This window comes from Pinus tabuliformis, chromosome 2_2 (assembly GCF_031772625.1).
Source record: "Pinus tabuliformis cultivar Carrire ecotype Pingquan chromosome 2_2, CPIR1, whole genome shotgun sequence".
Taxonomy (NCBI): domain Eukaryota; kingdom Viridiplantae; phylum Streptophyta; class Pinopsida; order Pinales; family Pinaceae; genus Pinus; species Pinus tabuliformis.
In genome coordinates, this window is record NC_142300.1 from 751,024,458 (window position 1) to 751,037,455 (window position 12,998).

Genomic DNA, 12,998 nt, shown 5'->3' on the forward strand with positions numbered 1-12,998 from the left:
TTATTGGACATGGACTAGTTGTACATGCAAAGAACCAAATTTGATTATCTTGAAAAGTTAATTAAATGCATGAATGACATTGGAGAAAGAAAATGCTTATGGGGAAAGAAAAATTTGACATCAGTGAGGATAATCACAACCATATAAGCCAAGTATAGTTGCTGAAAAGTTTGTAAATTCTTTTTTAGAACAAATTCAGCAATGGAAATGCCAATGACAACACAAGAGAAGAGGAAGTTGAAATGCTAATAAATATCCCATGTTGTAGAAATATAGGGACGTGTTTCTAGCTGACATTCTAGGACTACCTCATCAAAAAGAAGTTTTTTTCTCTATAAAATTAGTTCTTGGAGTATAACCAACATCCAAGGCACCATACCATATGAGTACACTTGAGTTGGTTGAGTTAAAATTACAGCTGAAAGAGATGCTTGATAAAGGTTACATATGGCTAAGTGTATCCCTGTGGGGAGATCCAATATTATTCATATAAAAAAATGATGGGACACTCAAACTTTGTATTGATTACATGTAGTTTAATAAAGTGACCATCAAGAACTGGTATCTGGTGCCATGGATTAATGATTTATTTGATTAGCGGATGGGAGAATTATTTTTCTGCAAGATTGATTTGAAGTATGGTATCATCAAGTGTGCTTCAAAGAAGAATATATCCATAAAACTTCTTTCCAGAAAATATATGGGGACCATGAGTTTGTAGTGGTACCCTTTGGGCTTACTAATTCCCTAATCGCTTTCATGTGTTTAATGAATAATTTGTTGTGTCCTTACTTGGAAAAATTTGTGTTTGTCTTTATTGATGACATATTTGTGTACTCAAAGACTAAATAAGAGCATGAGAAGCACCTGGTTTTAGTATTATAGTTGCTAAGGGAACACAATATTTATGCAAAGCTCAACAAGTGTGACTTATTCCAAACACAGATACATTATTTGGGTCACATTGTCTCCAAGGAGGGGATATCAGTTGATGTGGAAAATGTTAAGGCTATAATGGAGTGGACAACATGCAAAAATATGAATGAGATTATATCATTCATAGGATTGGAAAGATACTATAGGAGGTTCATCAAAAACTTCTCAAATATATTCCATCCTATTACTTCCTTACAAAGGAAGGGAAATAAATTCGAGTGGACAACTGAATGTGCAGTGAGCTTCGAGCAGTTGAAGTAGTTTCTCATTAATGCACTAGTGTTAGGATCACAAATACAGACAAAGATGTTGTGGTATGTGAAAATTCCCACAAGGAAGGGCTCAGTGATGTATGGATGCAAGAATGACTAGTAGCTTGCTATGAATCACATAAATTAAATGAGCTTGAGACAAAATATATTACTCATGATCTAGAGTTATCTTCCATTATTCATTCACTGAATATGTGGAGGGATTACCTCATCAATGGAATATTTGCACTCATTGTAGTTCATGTAATACTCAAATATTTGTTTGATCAACCCAAGATGAGTACAAGACAATCTAGTTGGATAGCTATACTTAGCAAGTTCGACTTTGAGATCAAGTACATAAAAGGAGAACAAGCTTCTTGATGCAATTTGTAGAATAATTCAATTGAATATTATGGTAGAAAAGTTAGTATGAAATGGACCTAGTAAAATAGGTCAAGCATGAGGGGTAGCATGATGAGAAATATCAAAAGGTGAAGGAAAATCTACAACAATATGGTGAGGATGAGGAATACCATCTCACAGATGATGTCTTAATTATATTCAAGAACATAATCTATGTACCAAACAATGAGGATTTAAATAAACTCATAATGAGAGAGTTTCATGTCAAGCCATACTTTGGTCACCCACAATACCAAAAGACTATCACCACCATCAAAAAGTTTTATTATTAGACTAATTTTAAAAAGGAGGTAGCTTGTTTTGCTACTAAATGCATAGAATTCCAGCAAGAGGAGGATGAATGTAAAAATCCAACAGGATCATTGTAACCCATTCACATTCCAAATGAAACTGGGAAGTGATCTCCATGGATTTCATCACCCATTTTCCAAGAACCTCCAAGCATTATGATGTAACTATGGTGGTGATTGATAAGTTGAGAAATGTGGCTCATTTTGTAGCAGTCAAATTCACCAATTGAGCTAGTGAGGTGGCTCAATTTTTCATAAAGGAAATTGTTAGGTTGCATGGTGCTCCCAAGAAATTCAATCCAAATAAATATGTCAAGTTCACTTCCATGTTTTGGAAGGATTTATTTGTAGGATTGGGGATAAAATTGGCCTTTAGTACAACTTATTATCCACGTAAATATGGGAAAACTAAGAGGAAAAATAGAATCCTAGAAGACATGTTGAGGAAGTATGTGACACACTAGAAAAATAAGTGGGAAGTGTATCTTCCGCTTATCTAGTTTGCATACAACAATCGGTACCAAGATATCTAAAGATAAGCCCATTTGAGGCATTGTACGGAAGGAGTTGCAATACTCCTATCAGTTGGAGTGGTCCAATGAATAGGGTTCTTATTGGGCTTGATACGCTAGAAGAGATGGAATAAAAATTGCATATCATTAAGAAAAAATTAAAGGTAGCACACAATATTCAGAAACTCTATGTAGATCAACATAGGGAGCATAAACAGTTCCAAATTTGGGAACATGTTCACTTGAGAATTAAACCCAAGAAGGGTTCTTTGAAGTGTGGGTTGCGTGCCAAGTTGGCACCACAATTTTCTAGGCCTTTTGGGATACTTGAAAGGATACGATTAATGGCCTATAGGTTGGCCTTACATCCATCAGTTAAAATCCATGATGTTTTACATGTTTCTTTGCTTAAAATATATGTACACGATTCTAATCATGTGATTGATTGGTCTATGCAGTAAGTGGAACCAAAGGGAGAGTTCCATCCAAATAAACCATGCATCCTAGATTTGAGACAAATCACGCTCTGGAAAAGAGTAATAAAGCAAGTCAAAATGTGGTGGAGGCACTCTATGCCCAAGGAAACCACTTTGGAAACGGTTGATTCAATGAAGGAAGCATATCCTTTCTTGTTTGTTGGTTGAAGCAAATGTATATAAATTCTAAATATTGTATATATTTATGTACATAAAGCTCCGTAAGCAGTGCATGTTTGTTTTTAAGCATGTCTTTTGTGTTTCATATGGACAAAGAAAATTGAAGATGGTGTTCCCCCAAGGGTTAGGGGTTTGTGATAGCCCCAATTATTTTACACTTATGTATGCAATGTAAAAAAATTCAGGAAAAAAATGCACTAAGTAATGGGACACACATTCCAAAGGATGGGATGGTTTCCTGGTGAGGATAATGTAAGGTACATGAAAATATGAAATGAATACTGGGAAGGCTGCCAATTGATAAGATGTACTAGCCACTCATTATAGTAAACAAACAACATTTAACAACCTTTGGGATAACTAAACAGGTGGCACATTTTTCATTGGTTGAATTTTTTTTCTTGCAAGAGTTAGTTTCAGGAGGAGGTAAGAGAGAGAGAAAGAGAACTTTGAACTAATGGGAAAATGCAACATAGGGGATACAAAGAATTTGAATTGCTAAGAAAAGGTAGCACAAGAAAGACAATTTGTAATGACCCGGAAGGAGAGACCAAATAAAAACATAGAGAGAGAAGAGAAGGTAGAGTGTTGAAAGCTATGGAGGAGAAAAAAATAAAGTGAAAATATAATATTGAATAACAAAGGAGTGAGGTTTCGGTTAGAAAGGGAGTAGGAAGTAATGTCCAGGTGAACTAATTTCCTCTCAAGTCCCCATTAGCTAGGAATGCAGCAATGATGTTTCTCAGAAAATACTTGAGGGTTAGGGTGGAGGAATTATTCTTGTAAAATTCCTAGAGGATTTTTAGATGTTTCCTTGTTGTAGCTAGATTTTACTGTAGGTACTATAATCCTTTAATTCGACAAAAAAACAATATTTAGCTTTGAAGGGTGAAGACTGTTTAGTCAATTTAACAACTTAAATTGATCTACATAAATTATCAATCCGGGTATCATAAACTGATGAAGTGTGGTGCACCATATGTGCTTAGTTAACGTTTTTCTTACTTCGTTCTTTTATAGTTTTTGTTTTGTTCTGGGGTTTTGTTCTTGTTGATATCCTAAAGTGTCTAATGCAAATGGAAATCCTATTCCTAGGTCTCTAGAAGGCAAGTATGGATACAAATTTTAAGGTAATCATGTCATCTATAATGATTTCCAGAGCTTAACACTTCAGAAGGTCTTAGAATGTACTAGTGATGACGGTAATGCTTGAACAAGAATGGAAAATGTGTTGCTATTTAAAACAAGTAAATAATGAACTACTGATCATGAAACAATTATCTCTGCTGCTATCTAAATACAGAAAAGTGATTTAAGCTATTGAACTCAAAGAAATCAAAAATTGCAAAAAAAAGTAAAACTAAAATCAAATCACACATTCATAATTCGATCCCTCACCAGTTAGTCTAGCTATGGCTTTCGGAGGTAACTGTCAATGATATGAGCAATTTAATATCTAATTGCAGAAAAGTAAAACTAAAATCAAATCACACATTCATAATTTGATCCCTCGCCAGTTAGTCTAGCTATGGCTTTCGGAGGTAACCGTCAATGGTATGAGTAATTTAATATCTAATTGCAGAAAAGTAAAACTAAAATCAAATCACACATTCATAATTCGATCCCTCATCAGTCAGTCTAGCTATGGCTTTCGAAGGTAACCGTCAATGACATGAGCAATTTAATATCTAATTGCAGAAAAGTAAAACTAAAATCAAATCACACATTCATAATTTGATCCCTCGCCAGTTAGTCTAGCTATGGCTTTCAGAGGTAACCGTCAATGATATGAGCAATTTAATATCTAATTGCAGAAAGGTAAAAATAAAATCAAATCACATATTCATAATTCGATCCCTTGCCAGTTATTCTAGCTATGGCTTTCGGAGGTAACCATCAATGATATGAGCAATTTAATATCTACTTGCAGAAAAGTAAAACTAAAATCAAATCACACATTCATAATTTGATCCGTCGCCAGTTAGTCTAGCTATGGCTTTCGGAGGTAACCGTCAATGATATGAGAAATTTAATATCTAATTGCAGAAAAGTAAAACTAAAATCAAATCACACTTTCATAATTCAATCCCTCGCTAGTTGGTCTAGCTATGGCTTTCGGAGGTAACCGTCAATGATATGAGCAAGTTGATTTCTAAACTAACTAACAAGCAAGTAAAGAAGACTGAAATCAAAACAGAACTGGAATTAAAAAAACTAAGAAAAGCAAAGTCAGCAGAGAGGTTAATCTCATGTCACTAGTTGATGCAAAAACATGTAAAGAAAAACTAATCTACAATCAACCGGTTGAACACACTTACATGAATTAAAATTGCATGAACAGAAAATCTAATCTATCAAACTTGAAAGAAATCAAATGACATAATGAAATCAAAGCAAAAATACAAAATGAAATCTACTCTACCTTACATTCTAATATGCTCCATGAAATCTACTTCACATCTCCTTCCATGTTGAGAACATCAAAGTTTTATTCAAATTCTTCAAAATTACAAAGTACAACAAAACTCTCCAAAGCTTTCAAAAGCCATCAAGGAAGAACTACAAACTCCAAGCTAAGCTAAGACTCACATGCTAAGCTCTAAACTCTAAGCTCCCAAGAAAACTAACAAATGAAGGAGAGAGATCTCCTATTTATACAAAAGGATGAGAAGCCATCTCATTAATGAGAGTCCATGAATCTCTCCCTCTACCTCTAGAGTCCTAATCAAAATAGGAATTGATAAGACACATGTCTTCTTAGAGTTTCAATACAATTAGGAGATGTGACACATATCCTCATGATCCCATGATTCTTTCCACTCAAATTCAAATTTGGCCTTAGAGTGCCACATAAGGGTCTTCTAGAAGTCTCCTTTTGACCTACACATGTCAACAATCTCAACCCACTTATTAGGTATAAGCATATGCACATTATTTTCTAATTTTTAGCCACAAATTCACTTAAAAAGTCTAAGAATTAATAAAGTTTGGAAAAACATAAATGTGGCCCAATGATAATGAAAGTGGGATGAATGTAGTGAAATGGAAGTGAAATGGAGGTGATATAATGGACATAATAGTGAAAGTGTAATGGAAATGAATGACATTTTCAAGACCCAACATACCCCCCAACTGAAGTTATTGCATGTCCTCATGCAATATATATTACATTAACTTCTCTTTTTTTGATCCTTGAGCTTTGGCTTAACTTTGCATGATATCATTTGATAACTTCATATTTCCGTAAAATGTTTTACTTGAATTGCAACATGGTTGGTTCTTGTGTTTCAACCTTCTTCTTTTTTTTTTTATCTTTGAACTTTGCATAATGATATTTGCAAAGTGTATCTTTATTGGATTGCATGATGGTTGGTTCTTGTGTGACAACCATGATTTTGTTTGTATCCAATTTATCCTTTAAGCACCTTTTCAAAAGCCATTGTATGCTCAAAATAGCAATGTAATAATTGATATATGTTAGAAGTATGTGGGCTCCTGAATATGATATGGACATGGAAAAATATGAAAATGAATGTATTCCCCCTCTAACTGATGGTATTGGCAATTTTATGAAATGAGGAAGAGAAATTTTTTTCCAACAATTATCATTCTAGCTTTTTATGGAATTATATGTTCAAAAGTTAGAAAATGACGTACCTTCACTTACCCTTTGGAATGGATGAGTTGTATGTGTGGTGGCTGAAAAATTCTGATCATATTCTTCTTCAAGTGGCTGAACAAGAGGAGTCATGGATAAAGAGATAAGATGAATTTTATTGCTTCTACTAAAACTTGTTGAATCTGATCCAAAATGCTGAAAATAATAGTCTTCATGTCTTCAAAACTCACTGGCACAATTCCTACTATGTGAAAAGATGTTCTAATGTCGAACATAGTAGGAAATTGTTGACTTAGTGGCCATTAATGGATGCCACTAGTCAACACGAGAACTCTCACCATTGATGACAATGAGAGTCAAGATGCCCAAACACATGTTGCTAGGTATGAATGATTTTGCCGATGTCGAGTCACCTAGAAGATCTGATGAACAAGAGACATTAATGTATTCCCATTGTTTGTCAGCATGAGAACTTGCCATTAAGGCATGCAAGCTTCAAAGTGTCTTTACAAGGAACTTAGACTCAAAGGACTATGGAATCAATAATTTTCATTGAAGTAGGGCTTATTTGCGAAATGAAAATGACAAGAAATGGAAGATGAAAATGGAAGATGGCAATGGAGAGTAGAAATGGCAATGGGCAATAAGCATGTGAATGAGCCTCTTGCTTTTATTTGTGGGTTATGAATAGAAAAAAAGAGATGGAAGGTGTATGTGAATGTAAATGGAAAATATGGAGTGAAATGAGGTGAATGGTTTGTTATGAAGTATGAATGTGATGGATGGATGTGATGGAGACAATAGTATCTGAAGGTTTTTCAAGTGTTTGGATCTGATTTTGCATCAACACATTTCCTCTTTGTTGTTGATCATCTTTTATAAAACAAATTGGTCTCTTAGAGAGACATCATTCTCTTGTAGTCATTTGTCCTTTCTCCTGGAATCTGCAAAAAAACTAATATTTCTTTTGCAACGGAATGTAATATTATCAAAGGAGAGAGGTGATCAATCTCTCTAGTTATGATATTTACACACAAAACTAAGAATTTGTATTAATGAAACAATTTCTCAAAGGAAAAACCAAAAGAATTTATACCTGCTTTGGAATTGGTGCCCCAAGTTGAATGTTGCTTCTTTTCAGAAATTTATTTCATTATTTGCCATTTCAAACTCTAATGATGGATTTCTCATTGTGTAGATCTTGTTGAGATATTTCCAATGATACTTGAATCATCAAAATCTGATTTTGTATGAGAAAGTTAGGCTAATTTGAACAATGAGGTTTTTCAACTGCGGAATTGGACTTTAGCTGCGGAATGCCGACGGTTTCTGTAGCTAAAAATCTTGAATAAAAAGTTAGCCATTCATCTTTCATCATCATTCCAAAATTAATCAATACCTTCAGAAAAGTAAGCAAATAACTTATTCATTTCATTGATTCAAAATTATTATTTTTTCTTGACATGCAGCGACTTAGTGTGGCGACTTAGTGAATCACACAACTTGACTTCCCTTTGAACGGGGTCTTTTTCATTGAATTGGATCAAATGAATAGGACACCATCCATGTACTGACATTTTCCCAGCTACCCATATGGTTCATTTCATCTCTTGACACCTATAACCTATAGAAGTAATAAAATGGTTGTAGAATTGTCAGTTAGTTGCGGAATCAGGCTGCATTCCATAGCTAAAAGACAGTCAACCATTAGTTTTTTTATTTAAGTTATTGGAAAAGGGATTTTATGCAATCAAGTACCAGGGAGAAGGAGCCTAATATCACATCTAGTGCATAAGACCAATTATTCATGAGCTTCTCTGCTATTTTTCAAAAAAAAATCTTCTCTGTTTTGCTTAATAAAAATTTTAAATATGGTATATGAAGCAAAACAGTTTTAATAATGAAAATATTTCAGAGTAATGGAACTGTATGATATTTTCAATAGCTTTAATGACTCCTACAGCAACCTTTTAACACATATCCCTGACTGCCCATTTGATCTACCTAAAGAAAGTCCAAGTCCAAGTGTGTTCAACTGATTTAGCTCTCCCAATGAGCCCCATCATTTTTGTTCTCGGCTACTCTTCAGAATTCCCTTTACTGTCTGAGAAATGGAGTGATTGCATGGATAGAAATTAGACATATATGGATATGGAAATGGAATGAAAATGTATATGGAAGCAGATGACTGTGACTAAAGCAATTGTATGTACCTCCTCACCATTTGACCACCATTGACCACGGCTTTCCTTAATGAATCCGACTAAACCAATGGGACCTGATCCATGTCCCGGTCATTTCTAACTTACCCACGTGCCTTTTTTTGTCTGATGACACCTGCAACCTAGAGTTTAACAAAAACAGCTGCAGAAAGTTGAATCAGCTGCGGAAAGTGGCTGGATTCCACAGCTAATGAATATATGTGAAGACAGAGTGAATATATGCGTAGGCTATGTGAAAACAAGGTGACTGAGTATGCAAAGAGGTTGCGTTAAGAAGGGTTTATGAAGTAAGAAGATTCGTATGAAAGGAAAGACTGCGTGGAGGCAAAGTATCCCTCATGAACAGAACCGCAAGACTGAATGGAGCTCGAGTGGTTTGAGCTCATGAGAAAAAAAATTGCGGGAGTAGAAAACGAGAATTTTGGTGAGAGAGAGAGACGTATTCAATTAGGTTACGATTCACAAGAATCTAATCCTTGACTTGTGCAAAGCTTGGTTCACGTAATGGAGTTAAAACAGAGCCGTATGATTTTTGGATACGTCTTTGTTGTCGGTCGTGAAACCGAAGCACAGTCACGGAGGTTGCATGGAACTGTTAGTCATTAAAGATGTGTAATTAAGATTGAATACCAGCACATAGTTGACTCCTAATTATAAATCTCTTCCTCAGGCACGCCGAATTAAATCACAGCCTGTTCATTAATTAAAATTTGTTTTTTTTTTCACGCGGCAGGCAAAAAGAGGCTTCAGAGAACCGAGAAAATATTTCAAACTGCCATGAATTTGTAAAAACCGTTTCTTGGTTATCTAATCGACCTTACTCGAAAAAAAACCCATGTTTTATTTTTTCCAAATTCGCCTCTGCTTGGCCAAATCATGCATTCAGAGTTTGATGTTTTTCTCTATTTTGCGTTTTTAACAATGTAAACTTTGAAACGGGAACTGATACTGTTACCCATTTCGTAGAGATAGCAAAAAATTGACCCAATTTTGAAAAGGGGCGATGCAGAATACACATATTTTTTTTAGAACATAGTTTTTGGCACTTTAAATAACCTTAAATAACCGATACGATTACCCGTTTCATAGAGATAGTAAAAACATGACTCGATTTTAAAAAGGGGCGATGCAAAATACACATATTTTTTTTAGAACATAGTTTTTGGCACTTTAAATAACCTTAAATAACCGATACGATTACCCGTTTCATAGAGGTAGTAAAAACATGACTCGATTTTAAAAAGGGGCGATGCAGAATACACATATTTTTTTTAGAACATAGTTTTTGGCACTTTAAATAACCTTAAATAACCGATACGATTACCCGTTTCATAGAGGTGGTAAAAACATGACCCGATTTTAAAAAGTGGTGATGCAGAATACAATAATTATTTTTTGGAGCATATTTTTGACAATTTAAATATTCTCATGTATCAAATATAAATATTCGTTTTTAAATGTTAGTGATTTTTATGTTGATTTTGAAACGTCGTTATACATCATACTTTTTTTCTTAGAGGACTTATTTTTCACACTTTAAAATTTATTATGTCCATTTTTTTTTTTTAATTATGCTTACTTAAAGAATTTTTAAGTTGTTTTATTTTTATTTTTTGAAATGCTGATTACTTCAAGCAAGTCATATAAAAATATATATATATAATAAGACAAAATAAAAATGTTAATAAAAAAAAAATTATTTCATAAACTATAAAAGGATTTGGCCAAAAAAAAAAAACATAATTTAAAATATATATATATATATATAAAATTAAGTAAGTCAAAATAGAAAAAATAAAAAAACATTAATAAAAACAAGAACAAAAAAATAAAAAATAAATGAAAACAAACTAGATTTAAAAAAAAAATAGAAAATTAACAAAAATAAAAATAAAAAACTAGTAAAATTAACATTAAAAATATTTTAAAAAAAAACTAAAAAAACAAAAATACACTGAAATTTACAAAAAAAACCATAAAAATATAGAAATTTTAGAAATATATGTTTAAAAAAAACAAAAAAAATTAAAAAAGCATGTATTTAAAATTAAAAATTAAAATTTCCAAGAATTATGTATTTTCTATTTAAAAAATAAAAAACAAAATTGATTAAACACAAAAAAACACAAAAAAAAAAAAAAAAAAAAAAAAAAAATTGAAGAAAATTTAAAATTTTTTAAACTTAGCTTTTTTTTTATTTAAAACACGCCAAAAAAAATATAAAAAATTTTATACAAATTTCATATTTATAAACAAATTTGTTTTTTTTATTATTTAAAAAAAAAAACAATTATTAAATTTTTTTTTTAACACGATTTTTGTTGTTTATTTTAATATTTATTAAAAAACAAGGATTAAAAAATTTATTTAAAAAAAAATAAACAAAAATAAAAATTAAAAACAAAAATTTATTTTCGAAAACAAAAATTTATTTTTAAAAACAAAAATTTATTATTATTTTTTTAAATTTTTTTTTTTTTTAATTATTAAAAAAAAAAAAAAAATGCCAGGGCCACCCGAGGGGCAAAAAAAAATTGTTTTTAATAATTTAATAATTTAAAAAAAATAACAATAAATTTTTGTTTTTAAAAATAAATTTTTGTTTTCGAAAATAAATTTTTGTTTTTAATTTTTATTTTTGTTTTTTTTTTTTAAATAAATTTTTCAATCATTGTTTTTTTAAAATAATAATAAAAAGCTCAAATTGGTTTATGAATTAATTTTAAAAAAATTTAATATATACTTTTTTTAATTAAAAAAACGATATGTATTAAAAAAATTAATTTTTTTTTTAAATAGAGAAATAAATGTTTTTTTTTAAATTTTAAATTTTTTGGTTTTTTTTTAAATTTGAAAAGACATATTTTTTAATTTTTTTAATTTTTTTGGTTTTTTTTGTTTTAATTTCAGTGTATTGTTATTTTTTTAGTTTTTTTTAAATGTTTATAATGTTAATTTTGCTATTTTTTATTTTTAATTTTGTGGATTTTCTATATATATATATATATATATATATATATATATATATATATATATATATATATTTAATCTAGTTTGTTTTAATAGTTTTTATTTTTATTTTTGTTAATTTTCTATGTTTTTATTAAATTTAGTTTGTTTTTAATTTTCATTTTTTTTTGTTTTTTGATAATGTTTTTTAAATTTTTTATTTTTATTTTTACCTAAATTTTATAGTTTATATAATTTTTTTTTCTTTTCATATATATATATATATATATATATATATATATATATTATATATATATATATATATATATATATATATATATATATATATATAGTTTCTTTTCTTTTCTTTTGACAATGTTTTTTATTGTTTATAGATTTTTGATATTTTTTATTATTATTTTTTTTCCCATTTTTTTAAATATGTTTTTTTTTATTATTTATTTGTTTATAATTTTTAACTGTTTTTTAGTTTTTTTAATTTAGTTTTTTTTGACATTTTTATGATTGATTTTTTTTTTTTATGTTCTTTTTTTAGTATATGTTTGAATTTATGTTTTGTTAATTTTTAAAAAAAATTTGTTTTGTGTTTTTTCATTGTTTTAATTTTTTTTTTTTTTTTTTTTTTTTATGTCTTCATTATTTGTTTGAAATTTTCATCTTTTCCAAGGTCATGATAAAATATTTTACGCTATTATTTCGAAATGTTGAAATATTACCCTTGAAAAAAAAGAGAAAAAAAAGGTGTTATTCCAATGTTAACACTTTTTGTTTTGAGGGCATTTTTGGGACAATTTTTGCATAAAAAATTGGTTTTCACCACCATTTTTAAAACACGCTCAAAATTTACCCTAGAAAAAAAAAAGGTGTTATTCCAGCATCAACACTTTTTGTTTTTAGCACTGTTTTTGATGTTTTTAAGGGGTTTTTTGGCTAGAGTTCTCGTTTTCAGTTTACAGTTCCCGTTTCAAAGTTTACATTGTTTTTTCCTGAATTATTGCATTCGTCTGTAAAGTTTTGAATCAGAGGTAAGACAATACGCCTTTGTTTGATAGTGGTGGTGTGCACACTGTTGACCCTTATTGGAAATCTATGTGGGAGACAAGAAATTCCCAATCC